Source organism: Prionailurus bengalensis, chromosome C1, assembly GCF_016509475.1.
Source record: "Prionailurus bengalensis isolate Pbe53 chromosome C1, Fcat_Pben_1.1_paternal_pri, whole genome shotgun sequence".
In the NCBI taxonomy this organism is placed as follows: domain Eukaryota; kingdom Metazoa; phylum Chordata; class Mammalia; order Carnivora; family Felidae; genus Prionailurus; species Prionailurus bengalensis.
Window position 1 is genome coordinate 149,859,948 of NC_057345.1, and position 16,997 is coordinate 149,876,944.

Genomic DNA, 16,997 nt, shown 5'->3' on the forward strand with positions numbered 1-16,997 from the left:
GGAGCACCTGGGTGGCTCAGTCCGTTAAGCATCTGACTTCAGCTCAGGTTATGGTCTCACAGTCCGTGAGTTAGAGCCCCACATCGGGCTCTGTGCTGACAGCTCAGAGCTTGGAGCAGGCTTCAATTCTGTGTCTCCCTCTCTCTCTGCTGCTGCCCCACTTGTGCTCACTCTGTCTCTTACTAATAAACATTAAAACAAAATTTCAAAAAAATAAATGTCTATTATATATGTATATATATATTTTTAATGATTTCCCATTTTGACTGTTTTGATTAAATGAATAGCTATCACCTCCAACTTGCATTGGATAAGAAGTTTCTGTTACTGTAAATTCAGCAAATAATAATTAGAAATCATTTTTTAAAATTTAAGTATCCATATTAGAAATATTCCAGATAAAATGGTTAACATACTTTCCCTTCCTCCTTCAATAAGACTCTGTCTTTTTTCCTAATACTCAGAATCATCTAAAAAAATCAATTAGGTATTTCCTATGTATTAGTTTTGTAACTGTAGTACAAGTGATGTCCGAATTAAATGAACTAGACTTTGTCCCTGTGCTTAATGGAAGCAGTAAGACTTCTTTCAGTTTTCCTCGTCTCTCTCTTATCAGAAATCTTACCACTTGTGACCTGCTTGCTACCTGAATGCTTACTTAAGATTAATCTTTTTAAGGGTGCCTGGCTGGCTCAGTCTGAAGAGCATGTGACTCTTGATCTTGGAGTTGTGAGTTTGAGTCCCACACAGGGTATAGAGATTACCTAAAAAAATAAAAAAACTTAAAAAAAAAAATGTCTTTTCAAAACCTTGGCCTAAATAAATGACTTTTTCCCTTGCATGCCTACTCATTCTGTATTTTTAGCAAAAGTCACCCTTATGTTGTTCACTCACAAACTTCTCAATTAAGTGTGAGTAAAGCAGATTTAATACTCAGAATTTAAATATATTTAATAAATGATTTTGTGTGTGGTAAAGATGCAGGTTATTATTTTTAGGATACTATACTTATTTCACACTTACAGCCTTATTAAAATACCATATTAAACTTGAAAACCCACTGCCAATTGTTAATTTATTGATGATCTAGAGTTTGTGGTAATTATAGCATGATTAGAAGTTTACATCTGCTACAGCAAAAAAGGATTTGTAAAGATCAAAACTAAAAGTATTACTTAAACCTTGAAAATATCTGCCTTCATTTTGTTTTGTTTTTTGTGTGTGTGGAAGGTGCTGGACTATATACAAATCTGCTGAATGGAAGTAATCAAATCACCTAATTCTACATACAATTCAGAATTTTTTTTGGCAAATTGCTGCTAAGCTTATTATTAAGCTACCTTAAAGGTGTTAACTAATCTCCAGTTGAACAAGTTCATCAACTTCAGGCTTATAAATTTCCTACTAAAAAAAAAAAAATTAAGCAAGTTCACTAACTATTCTCCCTGATATGTATCCAAATACCACTAGTATATATGAATTGGTCATTTTGAATATTAAAACGTATCATAAGGATAACTAAAAATATATTGAAAAATTAAAACTATTCAACATAAAATATATTTAGACTGGGATAATATAAACTCTAAAACTAAATAATATAAATTAATGTGTAAAAGCTTGACTTTAGATGTTCAGTTAAATTTTGATCCTACAAGGTTTTATGTGTTGAAATTCATTACTAAGAAAAGATAACTTCCCTCTCTCTTTTCCCTCAATTACATCTTCCACAATGCCAGTAGATATCCTTTTCTAAAGCTTAAACCTGACTAAATCTAATCATGTCCCTCTCCTCCTTTCTAAAAACTTAACGAAAAAAAAAACCCTCACTAATGTCCCATTACCTGCAAGATTCTTCATCACTTGCTAGCCTGATCTTCCAATATTATTTGCTAGCACTGTGCTTTCCCATTTTGCCCACGTGAACATATTTCAATTAATTCTTCAAAAATCTGCTAAGATTTCAACTTGTTTAATCACTAATATTTATTGACTATGACTATATTACCAGTATTTGTTTAATGTTTATTCATTTTTGAGAGAGAGAGAGAGAGAGAGAGAGACAGACAGACAGACAGACAGACAGAACATGTGTGGGAGAGGAGCAGAGAGAGCACAGAATCCGAAGCGGGCTCTAGGCTCTGAGCTGTCAGCACAGCCCTGATGCAGGGCTTGAACCCACAGACTGTGAGAACATGACCGGAGCCGAAGTCAGATGCTCAACCAACTGAGCCACCCAGGCACCCCAACTATATTACCAATTTTAAGGTCCAGGGCTATGTGTTATAAATATGTAACTTTTAGATGATAAAATGCAGCCCTTGCCTTCAGAGAACAATATGGTGACTTTCTCCCTAAAATATTACCCATCTAACATTTACCTTCTTCAGAGCTACCTCTTTACATTAAATCTAATTTTTCTGATGCATTTATCATCCTCTACTGTAATTATTTACAAGACTGTTTAAGTTCGAATTATTTTCAGTGATAATGAATGAGATGAAAACCATCTCAGAATACGTGTGTGTCTGACTTCAGAGTAGGTTTGTTTCCTGGCCAAAGCCTACTATAAATCTAAGATGTTCAACATCTTGTCTGTTCTACTGGCTCTTGGCAAAACTTCTGAGACCTTCGAGAAAAGCAATGTATTCCTGGTGCTCCCCAGGAAGTGCTGAGCTCCACCAACTCACCTGCAAAAGTGTTATCCACCCCTCCGGCTGCCACGAAATCCATCAGGTAGTTATATAAGGCCCAGCCCAAGGAATTGGTGTTGAGTGTGTAATTTGTGTTCTTCCATGCAGATTCACCAATGAACTGAAAGCTCACCTCACTGATGGAGAAAATGTCGCTGTCGTCCTCCTCTTCTTGCCCAACCTCATCTTCTGGATAGTGACAGTCCAGGAATAGGGCCTTCTTACCAGCATTCTTTATAACTTCAACCATGAAATTAGGAGTGAACAATTCAGGTTCCTGTTCTTCAACCTTCTCCCTCAGGGAAGGATCCTCCTCCCCATCAGATGTTGGCAGGATGCTATTGTTAACGTTGAAAGTGACAGTGATCTTTTCTTCAGCAACTTTCCACATTAATTTGACTTCTGTCCCATTCACTTCCAGCTCCTAACCTCCAGACATCTTGGGGAGGGACTTAATGCTTCTGTATCTTTTTTCTCCTTAATTTCATCATCCACGGATGCAGCAAAAGCTTTGTCTTCCTGGTTGTGCAGCATGCAGCAGCTGCAGCCACAGGGCCCTCGAGAGCTCAGGAGGCCCTGCTGATCCAGCCCATCTGCAGGTGAGGGGGCCTCAAGTGCCCCATACAAGGCCAGGCATGGCTGCAGCAGAGGCCAAGGCAGAGGGGCTGGGCTGGTCACAGAGCCCCCCCGCCCCAAAAGCTGGGAATGCTAGGGAGCCCAGATCATGAGGCACTCAGTACAGCAGAGGCAACATCAGGGCCATACACACGTGTGGGCACAAAGGATGACCCAAGTGGAAGATCCCAGCCCACGCCCCACTGTAAATACCCTATTTCAAACTTTTTCATTATCATAATATTTGTTATAATGATCTGTGATCAGTGATCTTTGATGTTATGATTATAATTGTTGGACACTTATGGACACTGATGGACAGATCTCCTGTCTCCTTCTCTCAACTTGGGCCTATTCCCCAAGACACAACAATATAGAAATTAGACCATTAATAACCCTACAATGGCGTCTAAGTGTTAAAGGGAAAGGAATGTCTCCTACTTTAAATTGAAAGCAAAAATGATTACACTTAATGATGAAGGCATGTTGAAAGCTGAGGCAGGCCGGAAATTAGGGCTCTTGTGCCAAACAGCCAAGTTGTAAATGTAGAGGAAAAGTTCTTGAAGGAAATTAAAACTGCTACTCTAAAGAACACATGAATGATAAGAAGTGAAACTACATTATTGCTGATATGGAGAAAGTTTTAGTGATTTGGACAGAAGATCAAACCAGTCATAAAATCCCTTTAAGCCAAAGCCTAATCCAGTGCAAGGCACTAACTCTTCAATTGTATGAAGACTGAGAGAGGAGAGGAGGTCGCAGAAGAAATGCTGGAAGCTAGCAGAGGTTGGCTCATGAGATTTAAGGAAAGAAGCCATCTTCATAACATAAAAACATCAGGTGAAGCAGCAAGTGCTGATGTAGAAGCTGCAGCAAGTTATCCAGAAGATCTAGCTAAGAGAATTAAAGAAGATGCCTACACTAAACAACATATTTTTTCAATGTAGACAAATAGCCTTCAATTGGAAGATGTCATCTAGGACTTTCACAGCTAGAGAGGAGAAGTCAATATCTGGCTTCAAACCTTGAAAGGGCAGATTGACTCTTGTTAGGGACTAACACAGCTGGTGACTTGAAGTTGAAGCCAATACTGATTTGCCATTCCCAAACTCCTAGGCCCTTAAGAATTACGCTACATCTACTCTGCCTATGCTCTATAAATGAAACAATAAAGCCTGGATGATAGCACATCTGTTTAAAACATTGTGTACTGAATTAAGCCCACTGTTGAGAACTATTGCTCAAAAAAAAGATTCCTTTCAAAGTATTACTGCTCATTGACCATGCACCTGGTTACTACAGAGCTCTCATGCTGCTGTCATGCTTGCTAATACAATATCCATTCTGTAGCCAATGGATCAAGGAGTAATTCTGACATTCAAGTCTTACTTTTTTTTTAATGTTTATTTCTTCTGAGAGGGAGAGAGAGAAACAGCGTGTGTGCGCAAGCAGGGGAAGGACAGAGAGAGAAGGAGAGAGAGAGAATCCCAAGCTCACAGCATAGAGCCCAACTCAGGGCTCCATCCCACGAACCATGAGATCATGACCTGAGCTGAGTTGCTCGGGGTGCCTGGGTGGCTCAATCAGTTAAGTTAATCCCTGCTTAGGATTCTCTCTGCCCCTCCACTGCTCGCTCACATGCTTTCTCTCTCTCTCTCAAAATTAATAAACACTTAAAAAATATAAATAAATCGCTTACCTTCTAAAAGAAAAAAGGGTCAGACGCTCAACTGAGTCACCCAGGCACCCCAACATTTTACATTTTAAAAGTTGATTATAGGGGGACCTATGTGGTTCAGTCAGTTAAGCATCAGACTTCGGCTCAGGTCATGATCTCACGGCTCGTGAGTTTAAGCCCCACGTGGGGCTCTGTGCTGACAGCTCAGAGCCTGGAGCCTACTTTAGATTCTGTGTCTCCTCTCTCTGCCCCTCTGCCTTTATTGCTCTCTCTCTCTCTCAAAAATAAGTAAACATTAAAAAATTAAATTAAAATAAAAGCTTATTTTAAAACATTTATTTATTGACATGATAAGTAACAGTATTAACTACATCTAATAATATTTTCAATACCTTCTCAGAATTTAAGATCTGTATTTTTCAGGGTTCACTTAAATAGTATGTGTGAAAATATATTGACCACAGTAGGCTTATATCACATAATATCAAATCTCATTCCCTAGAAAACATGTGTTATTGTAATACCTATGAACGAAAAGCACATTATAAACATCTCAAGATACAGCAGCACAGAATAGATAGTAGTCTAACCATTCACAAGAATGAAAAGCTCTTTTCCAAGCTGTTAGAAAGGCTCTTTCTCAATAGCTTTTTAGGCAAATGAACAAGTCTGAAGCAAATGAGAGTTAAGTTACAGGTTATTTTTCCTCCTAGTCAACCGACCTTACACTGCATATCTTTAAAACAGGAGTTGTAAATTAAACACAACTACAGGTAAAGAATTAGACTCATTAATTTCAGTTGATGGCTGCTTTGCCAATTTCCCTAGTCCACTTCTGTTTCTATGGTAACAAAGGTAGACTCAAGAAGCAGAAGCAAATATTTTAAGCTAACAGTTATGTGGGGAGAGTCAAGTACTGAATGGCATATACAGTAATATAATTTTAAGAAATAATCTAAACTATGAAAAGGAAGAAGGGAATCACAGTTCATTTAATCTAAAAGCAACTCAAAAGGAGGAGTCTGCCAGTCCAGTATTTTTTCCTTGATTATCTTCATGGAAAAATATTTTCATTTTCATTTAACTTCTCTAAAAAATCTGGTCCTACTCCCACTATGGGTGGCCAAAAAAACAAAACGCTAAACTCACCAAGTGTCCAGATTTACTTTCTAGCACAAAACTCATACTACTAGCATGAAGGCTTCAAAATATGATAGCATATTTTGTGATCTTAACTAGGACTCCATTTTAGACTGTGATTTTCTTTGAAATAGCTGATTCTAATATGACCTTTTATTTTTAAGCAAAGCAACTATATTTAAGAATGAAAACAAACCTGTTAATACTGGTATGAATCTTTCATATATATGCATATAATGAAATACATATTTATCTGGAATACGAATTTCTCTAGCAGAGTTTCTAAATATTTCTGGGATCATCTTAAGTTTGTGAGTATCTAAAATCCTGAATTAGTTAAATCCTCTCAACTGTTTTTTCTTTTCTAAGTTGCTTTAAGTTCAAATTTTTCTTTTTCCTCTCTCAAAACATTTTCACTCCGAAGAGACTATATTTCTGTCTCTGTCTCTGTCTCTCTCTCATTACTCTGGGGGAAGCAAAAAGCCATGTCAGAAGGAGCACTATGGAAATGACCATGTGGCAAAGAACTGAGGCCGCCTGCCAAAAGCCAACAAGGAACTGTCAATAAAAATGTGAGCTTGGCATCCAATCCTCCAGCACCAGTAGAGCTTTGAGGTAACTGCTGTCCCAGCTGGAAGCCTGATAGCTACCTCAAAAGAGATGCTGAGTTAAAACAACCTAAGTCAATCCCAGTTTCCTGAGCCACAGAAATTAAAATACAAAGATTAGTGGAAAAAGCAGGTTGGAAAATGATACATACAGAATAATGATATGTAAGGTTTTCAAACATGCCATATAATGCTACTAAACATGAGTATTTTGCTAAATTTGATAATCAATAGGATATTATTCATTTTTTTATTTCCTCCCACCCCAACTCTGTGAGTTCCTTGCCTATAGCAAATACTTTTAATAAGTAAAGGACAAAGTAAAGCACTAAGATGTAATGCAGTTTGGCCAAAATTCATACCTAATGGGCTTGCTCTTACTGCTAAGGGAAGCAAACTTTAAGCCCCTACCTCTATGAGAGAACTAAATAATAAAAAGTAAATGTTCATTTATAAAATACATCAACTGCTAAGCTGTAAACATCAGAAAACAAAGTATGTCCAAAATCTACATTTTGACCACTATTTTCCAGAGTCAACATACAAACTTTGGCCAAATGTTTTCATCTTTATCTACAATTTGGAATGTACCTCTGTTTAGTTCTATGCATCCAAATATTACCTCTCTATTAAGAATGTTCCTATTGAACAAAAACAGACACTCAGATCAATGGAACAGAATAGAGAATGCAGAAATGGACCCACAAACGTATGGCCAACTAATCTTTGACAAAGCAGGAAAGAATATCCAATGGAGTAAAGACAGTCTCTTCAGCAAATGGTGCTGGGAAAACTGGACAGTGACATGCAGAAAAATGATTCTGGACTACTTTCTTACCCCATACACAGATATAAACTCAAAATGGATGAAAGACCTCAAGGTAAGATAGGAAGCTATCAGAATCCTTGAGGAGAAAGCAGGCAAAACCTCTTTGATCTTGGCCGCAGCAACTTCTTACTCAACACATCTCCAGAGGCAAAGGAAACAAAGCAAAAATGAACTATTGGGACCTCATCAAAATAAAAAGCTTATGCACAGTGAAGGAAACAATCAGCAAAACTAAAAGGCAACCAATGGAATGGGAGAATATATTTGCAAATGACATATCAGATAAAGGGTTAGTATACAAAATCTATAAAGAATTATCAAACTCGACACCCAAAAAACAAATAATCCAGTGAAGAAATGGGTAAAAGACATGAATAGGCACTTCTCCAAAGAAGAAAACCAGATGGCCAACTGACACATGAAAAAATGGTCAACATCACTCATCGTCAGGGAAATACAAGTCAAAACCACAATGAGATACCACCTCACACCTGTCAGAAAGGCTAACATTAACAACTCAGGGAACAACAGATGTTGGCGAAGATGCGAAGAAAGAGGATCTCTTGTGCATTGTTGGCGGGAATGCAAGCTGGTGCAGCCACTCTGGAAAACAGTATGGAGGTTCCTCAAAAAATTAAAAATAGAACTACCCTATGAACACAGCAATTGCACTACTAGGTATTTATCCAAGGGATTCCAGGTGTGCTGTTTCAAAGGGACACATGCACCCCAATGGTTATAGCAGCATTATCAACAATATCCAAAGTATGGAAAGAACCCATATGTCCATCAATGGATGAATGGATAAAGAAGATGTGGTACACACACACACACACACACACACACACACACACATATATATGCACAATGGAGTATTACTTGACAACCAAAAAGAATGAAATCTTGTTATTTGCAACTACATGGATGGAACTAGAGGGTACTATGCTAAGCGAAATTAGTCAGAGAAAGACAAATATCATATGACTTCACTCATATGAGGATTTTAAGACACAGAATAGATGAACACAAGGGAAGGGAAGCAAAAATAATATAAAAACTGGGAGGAGGAGGGGTGCCTGGGTGGCTTGGTCGGTTAAGCCTCCGACTTCGGCTCAGGTCATGATCTCACGGTCAGTGAGTTCGAGCCCCGCGTCGGGCTCTGTGCTGACAGCTCAGAGCCTGGAGCCTGTTTCAGATTCTGTGTCTCCCTCTCTCTCTGCCCCTCCCCTGTTCATGCTCTGTCTCTCTCTGTCTCAAAAATAAATAAACATTTAAAAAAAAAATTTAAAAAAACTGGGAGGAGGATGAAACATAAGAGACTCTTAAATATGGAGAACAAACAGGGTTACTGGAGGGGTTCTGGGAGGGGGGATGGGCTAAATGAGTACAGGGAATTACGGAATCTACCTCTGATATCATTGTTGTACTATATGCTAACTAACTTGGATGTACATTTAAAAAAACAAATTAAATTAAAAGAAAAAAAGAAACAAAGAAGGTCAAATATGGAAGCATGGAAAACATAAAAATTATATTTTTATTCAAGTAACACGTGCACATTGTGGAAAAGTCACAAAATAAGCTCACTACCAATAAGCACATTTTCACATTTTGCTGCATGTCATTGTAGGCTTTTTATGTATAATCTATACATGAATATATAAATTTTGAAAATAGGCAGATTCAAAACTGTCATCAAATTTTAGGGTTAGTAGAAATTGCATTCTGTTGACAAGAGGTTTGTTTTCACCATGTACAGCAATGCCCTTTAAATTTGGGAACTTCTGTTATCATTCAGATGTGTACTTTTGCAGTTGTAAAAAGTATCAGATTCTAAAAAAAAAAAAAAAAAAAAAAAAAAAGAATGTTCCTAAGAGAAAAAATTGTAGAAGACTTTAGCAAAGGCAAAAAGGGTTACAGATGGCCTATCCAGGACATAATAAATTATCAGTGCCTTTCTTTTTTTTTGGGGGGGGGTGGTAAAATATACATAACATTTACCATTATAACCATTTTAAAATGTACATTTAAGCATTTCAAATTTAAAATTAGGTACATTCACGATGTTGTGTAACCATTACCACCACCCATTTTCAGGCCTTTTACCGTCTGTAAAATTTCCAGAGAATAAAGAAATTAAACTTGTAATCTTTTATTTATTTAAAAAAATTTTTTTAATGTTTATTGTATTTTTGAGAGAAAGAGAGAGAGAGAGAGAGAGAGAGAGAGAGAGAGAGAGAGAGAGAGAGAGAAACAGAGCACAAGCAGGTGAGGAGCAGAGAGAGAAGGATATACAGAATCTGTAACAGGCTCCAGGCTCCAAGCTGTCAGCATACAGTGGGGCTTGAAATCACGAACTGTGAGATCTTGACCGGAGCCAAAGTCGGCACTTAACCAACTGAGCCATCCAGGCGCCCCAAATCTTAGGACCACAAAGTGCCACAAAGTCAGGACGTTTTAAGAACCCCAGTTTGTATAATTCAGGCAAATATTTGGCAAATTAGACTAATTTAATAAATTTGGTTTTTAAAAGAAGTTATGGTGTTAACCAAACAAGCTAACATTAATCCATACAATGTTTATAATTTTGAAAAATATAAACTCCTATGTTCAACTAAGTTGAATCATTATTCTGGCAAATTTTTATTTCAACAGTAACTATGCTTTGTAGCTTGGCAGCTTGAAGGGAATTTTTTTTTAATATAATTTATTGTCAAATTGGTTTCCATACAACACTCAGTGCTCATCCCACAAGTGCTCTCCTCAATGGCCATCACCCACTTTCCCCTCTCCCCCAACCCCCATCAACCTTCAGTTTGTTCTCTGTATTTAAGAGTCTCTTATGGTTTGCCTCCTTCCCTCTCTGTAACTTTTTTTTTCCTCCTTTCCCTCCTCATGGTCTTCTGTTAAGTTTCTCAAGATCCACATATGAGTGAAAACATATGATATCTGCCTTTCTCTGACTGCCTTATTTCACTTAGCATAATACCCTCCAGTTCCATCCATGTTGCTACAAATGGCCAGATTTCATTCTTTCTCATTGCCAAGTTGTATTCCATTGTATATATAAACCACTACTTCTTTATCCATTCATCAGTTGTTGGACATTTAGGCTCTTTCCATAATTTGGCTACTGTTGAAAGTGCTGCTATAAACATTGGGGTACGTGTGCCCCTAAGCATCAGCACTCCTATATCCCTAGGGTAAATTCCTAGTAGTGTTATTGCTGGGTCATAGGGTAGTTCTATTTTTAGATTTTTGAGGAACCTCCACACTATTTTCCAGAGTGGCTGTACCAGTTTGCATTCCCATGAAGGTAATTTTCAAGATCTTTAGGTAATCAAAAACCTCGGAGTGGTATTAAATTGAGTTGATTATGCATGCCCGGGTGACTCAGTTGGTTAAGTGTCTGACTTTGGCTCAGGTCATGATCTCATGGTTAGTGGATTTGAGTCCTGTGTCGGGCTCTGTATGGGTGCAGAGCCTTTTAGGGATTCTCACTCTCTCCTCTCTCTGCTCCGCCGCAGCTCAAAATCTCTCTCTTTCAAGATAACTTAACAAATTTTTGAGTTGATTAAATGATGATTATTAGATACATAATTTCTAAGGTAAAATACTGAAACATCGATTACTAAGCATAGTTGTATGCTTATATACTTTTGCTTCTTTTAAAAAAAAATTTTTTTAATGTTTATTTCTTTTTGAGAGAGAGACACACAGAGTGTGAGCAGGGGAAGGGTAGAGAGAGAGGTAGACACAGAACCCAAAGCAGGCTCCAGGCTCTGAGCTGTTAGCACAAAGCCCAACACGGGGCTCGAACTCACAGACTGTGAGATCACGACCTGAGCCGAAGTGGGAGGCTTAACTGACTGAGCCACCCAGGCACCCCTACATACTTTTGCTTCTTATTTTAATATTAATAAGCTATTGTTTTGAGTCATGTTAATGAAACTGTTCATTTTTGCCACTTTGAGGTGTAAAATGGATGAATGTGTGGCTGTAAAAAGTTGTGTTGCACATACTCATGAGCTCTGCCTAGTCTGCTAAAATGCTGGCGCACGGCAGACAGTTCTCAATTATTCACCCCTAACTTTTCACTGTGAAACAGAAATCACTTAGTTTGACTAAAAGGTACAGTCAATAATGAGTAGTTGAGACTACATTAGGAGTAACAGTGACAGAGAAGTACAAATGGGTATGTGCATTTATTTCTCAAAAAAAAGAAAAAAGAAGTTTTATCTTAAAGGAGGGATTCTTGGGTTTTTCGGTCTCCTGGTCCTTTTCTACTCTTAGAACTTATTGAAGACTTCAAAGAACTTTTATTTCATGTTGAATATAGCTATTGAAATTTACCATATTGGAAATTAAAAATGAGAAATAATTTTAAATATTTATTGATATATTTGAAGACAGCAATGATGAATGCTTTGAAGACAGTTTTGAGCTCATAGATCCCCTTAAAGAGAACCACTGACCTGTAGTAAAGTGTCCATTTATTTCAGAATATGAAAGACAATAAATAAAGGATCTAAATTGGAAAGTGAACCTTATTGGTTTTGATCGATAATAGCCAACTCAGAACAACAGATATGAAACATTTTAAATTTTAGTAAATTACATTCAATGTTGATGGACTTGCCTCCTTGGGGTAATTATTAATATCTTCATCTTCATATGAAAGGCTATTTTACACCTTCTACATCAGAAATGCTATGTTTTACCAGAATAATTTTCTGTGCATTATTTGACTTTATTAAGCCCTTGATTATATAAAGAAAAATTAAAAAGATAAAGATTCCTCCTCACTTATGAATCAGCAAAAGTATTATCTTCTATGTTTATTTAACTTTTTTAAAAGTTTATTTCTTTCGGGGGGGGGGGGGGGGGAGACAGAGGGAAAGAGGTAGACTCCCAAGCAGGCTCTGCACTGTCAGTGTAGAACTCAACGCAGGACCCAAACCCATGAACTGTGAGATTGTGACCTGAGCCAAAACCAAGACCCAGATAATTAACTGACTGAACCACCCAGGCACCCTTTCTATGTTTATTTTTATTGCTACTTTGATTAAATAGATAACCAAATACTGTTTCTCAGGCATCCAGGTATCCTTTTTGAAGGATGATCATAATAATCTTAAAGATTTTTCTTGATTACCCCCAAAAGACTGGTCTTACTATGAGGTATGGCTGATTATTTTCATAGGAGCAGGCAAGAATGTTAACCAGCCTCTTTGAGTTTGTTTTTGCATGTCTTAGTAAAGCCTATACACTTATTGTCCAAATACTATCACTACCAAATAAACTCAAGGAGGCTGGACCAGACTTTTGGGGAAATCAAGAAAAATCTTTAAGATTATTATGATCATCCTTCAAAAATCTTAGCAAAACCATTCCTTCTAAACAATTCAAAAAGAAATATGATTCCCTAGTAAACAGAAACATGATTATCTGTAAAAATTAAGAATACACAAATTAAAATTATTCCCATTAAAAATACAATAAGGGGAGCCTCGATGGTTCATTCAGTTGAGTGTCCAACTCTTGATTTCAGCTCAGGTCATGATCCCAGGGTCATGGGATCGGGCCCCACATTGGGCTCCACTCTCAGCATGCATCCTGCTTAAGACTCTCCAACTCTCTCTCTCTCTCTCTCTCTCTCTCGCTCTCTCGCTCTGCCCCTCTCCCCTGCTCATGCACATTCTCTCTCTCTCTCTCAAAATAAAAAATATTGGATAAAAGAATACAATAAAAAATAGGTGCCTGGAGGCGCCTGGGTAGCTCAGTCGGTTAAGCGTCCAACTCTTGGTTTCAGCTCGAGTACTGATCTTGTGGTTCTTGAGTTGGAGACCTGTGTCAGACTCTGTGTTGGCCAGCGTGGAGCCTGCTTGAGATTCTATGTCTCCCTCCCTCTCTGTTTTCCCCTGCTCACAATCTCAATGTCTCTCTCTCTCTTTCAAAAATAAATAAGCATTAAAAAAAAAAAAAAAAAAAAGGCGCCTGGCTGGCTCAGTGGGAAACGCATACAACTCATGTTCTCAGGGTTGTGAGTTTGAGCCCCACACTGAGTATAGAGATTAGTAAAAAAAAAAATAAACTTCTACTAAATTTTTTTTTAACATTTATTCATTTTTTGAGAGACAGAGAGAGAGCACAAGCAGGGGAGGGGCAGAGAGAGAGGGAGACACAGAATCCGAAGCAGGCTCCAGGCTCTGAGCTGTCAGCACAGAGCCCGACACAACTCAAACTCATGAACCCCGAGATCATGACCTAAGCCAAAGTCAGACACTTAACTGACTGAGCCACCCAGCAACCCCCCCGACAAAAAATAAACTTTTAAAAAAGAATAAAAAAAATTATCAAAGTCCAGTGCAAGGAGCATAAAATAGTACATTTTCTCCTGAGGAGCATTTCATGAATATGTGAAAGAGTTTTAAAATCTGAATAAAATTGCATTCATTCACATAATCCCTCCCAAAAATCTACCCAAAAGGACTAAAACCAGTACAAAAAATGCCATCATCAAAGAAGTACGGGAAAATACCAACACTATAAGAAGATTCTGACTCTATACACATATGCTCCAAGAATAAAAGGTGGAGATTTTAGGAAATAAGAATATTCTGAAATGTCCCAACCCGTAACTTGTAGAATCAAAGTTTAGGGATGTGGAAGGCCTGTAAGAGAAGTGGGAATTGCAGAGTTTGACACTCAGGTTCACATTGCAGAAAGACATCAAGGGCTACCTTTTGGCCTCATTGTTTTAATTTTCCTCAACCTGTGATTAGGTTTGAAAAGGAAACAGCTTTAAAGTGATGATGAAATCTGACTAAGCAGATACAAGTGCTAACTCGCCACACAAACCTCATAATCCACAGTACTACAGGGTAGCCATTATCCCCGTGCTGATATTCCCCATCCACAGGTATGCCAGGCTCTCCCTGAAGCAGGGGAACTGTTAAAATCAAAGGTTGACTCTCAAACATAGGATCACAGGTATACCCACAACACAGATCTCAAGAGGTTCAGCAAAAAAGCTCTAGGAGAAAACTATATATCTTGTTGCCAGTTCATCTTGTTGCTTATCCGAAATGTTAAAAACCATCAACATCTAAACCTCTATCTACCCCAATTATAAAATGAAAAACAAACTTAAAAAACGCTAAGGTAAACAGAGAAAGCCATCAAGAATTACCAAGTTGCCCATGCATTTAAATAAATTTCAACTTCCTTCCTGAATTTTTTAAAAGTCTTAATAAAATAAAAATAGATGAATACTTGCTTAGCATGATTTTCAAGAACATATGTAACAAACCAAAAGTATCACAGACAATGATGAGGTATTTGAAGCATTTCAAAATTCAGAAAAAAAAAATAAGGGTGTGCTCAGTGTTAACACTGATACTAGTCAACTTCATTTTATTCTTTACACAGAAAAATAAAGTTATAAATATCAGAAGTGTGGCAGCAAAACTATTTGCATAAGATATGATTATGTATCTGGAAAACCTTGAGAATCAACTGAAAAATTATTAGAAACAATAGGAAAACTGAGATATTCAGGGGCATCTAGGTGGCTGTGTCAGTTAAGCATCTGACTCTTGATTTTGGCTCCAGTTATGAACTTACAGTTATGAGATCAAGTCCTGTGACAGGCTCCATGCCCAGCATGGATTTGCTCTCCCTCTCCCCCTGTCCCTCATGCATGCTCTCGTTCCCTCTCAAAAAAGAAAGAAAGAAAGAAAGAAAGAAAGAAAGAGGAAAAGGAAGAAAGAAAGAAAGAAAGAAAGAAAGAAAGAAAGAAAGAAAGAAAGAGAAGGAAGAAAGAAAGAAAGAGAAGGAAGAAAGAAAGAAAGAAAGAAAGAAAGAAAGAGAAGGAAGAGAAGGAAGGGAGGAAGGAAGGGAGTAAGGATGGAAGGAAGGAAGGAAGGAAAAAAAAAAGAGAAAGTTGAGTAATTCAATCAATAGCCAGTAGGAATTACTCCACAATAGTTTGGGGAAAACTGAATAGTCTTGTGGGAAAAAAAAAAATAAAGCTCGGAGTTCACACCTTATTTTCACTTAAATAGATTCCATCTACAATAAACATTCTGGTGTAAAGCAAAACAAACCTTGAAGCTACACATAAAAAGGAATGAAACATTGGTCTTCTAAATACCTATACTTCTTCCTGTCCTGAAAACAACAATCTTGGGGGGGAAATTCTACAATAAATTTTAGAAAAGAAGGGAAGAAGAAGGAAAGGAAAAAGAGAAGAAAGGAGAAAGAAAAAACTAACCTAGCAGAATGTGCTAGGGCTTGCTCATAGAAGTTCACAAGAGTCAACTGTTAAAATTTTCAGGAATTTTGCAGTTGTTAAACACAGTCATTATTAAAAATTAAATTATATAAACTTACCATTCAATAAATTATTTTGAAAATAAGGTAGGGGTGCCTGGGTGGCTCAGTTGTTTGAGCGTCCGACTTCGGCTCAGGTCATGATCTCACAGCTCGTGAGTTTGAGCCCCGTGTCAGGCTCTGTGCTGACAGCTCAGAGCCTGGAGCCTGCTTTGGATTCTGTGTCTCCCTCTCTCTCTGCCCCTAACCCACTCGCATTCTGTCTCTGTCTCTCTCAAAAAATAAATAAATAAACATTAAAAACTTTTTTTTTAATAAAAATAAGGTAATAAGCACTCAAAACTTATCACTTCCTAATTATCTTACCACATTTTATTAATCTCTATGCTGTTGAGGTTATTTACACCTATTGTATCAGTTTGATACAGATACTGTGTAATAATTGTATGCCTGCACATCTCAACTCTGCTCAGGGGTATTAAGTTGTTGGAATGAAATAGGCCATGTCAGGAGTTCTTACACCAGAGAAAAGAGCACACACTATAGATCAAGGCTCCCACCACCAGGCACACAAACCGGTTGTTAATATTTACCAGAATACCATTGCATATATGTAAATCATTCATTATACTTTGACCCAGCAATTCAATCTCCAGGAACGTTTCCTACTGATATATATCAGATTATGAAAAAAGGCTTAGTGATGTTTGAGGTTAAATTATTTCATTATATATATCTTAATCAAAAACAATCTAAATGCCCCAAACTTGGGTAGTTGAATAAATTATTATATACTGTTTGAAAATATTTAATGACATGAGAAAAAATGCTCATGATATAATCCAAAAAAGAACTAATGAAGTAAAAAAAAAAAAAAGCAGAATGAAAAACTACATGTATAATAGCTACTCTGGAAAAGAAAAAAATACACACAAATACATTTTTTTAAAAAATCAGAAATTAAAACTTTGTTTTATGAAAAAAACAGCAAAAAGGCAATTCTAGTTGAAGAATTTCTGATATTTGTAAGTTAAACTCTGAAATTTCTTTCTGTCAAAGCTCCAGTCTCACTGCTGTACATACCCACATCTTCTCATTCC

At 37.3% G+C, this 16,997-nt stretch overlaps 1 protein-coding gene and 1 pseudogene across 30 annotated transcripts in view; both read right to left on the bottom strand.

The window, feature by feature from the left end:
* Positions 1–16,997, bottom strand: part of BAZ2B (bromodomain adjacent to zinc finger domain 2B) — a 326,925-nt gene that overhangs the window by 294,127 nt on the left and 15,801 nt on the right. The window lies entirely within an intron of this gene.
* On the bottom strand, positions 2,601–3,580 carry LOC122481367 (annotated as a pseudogene).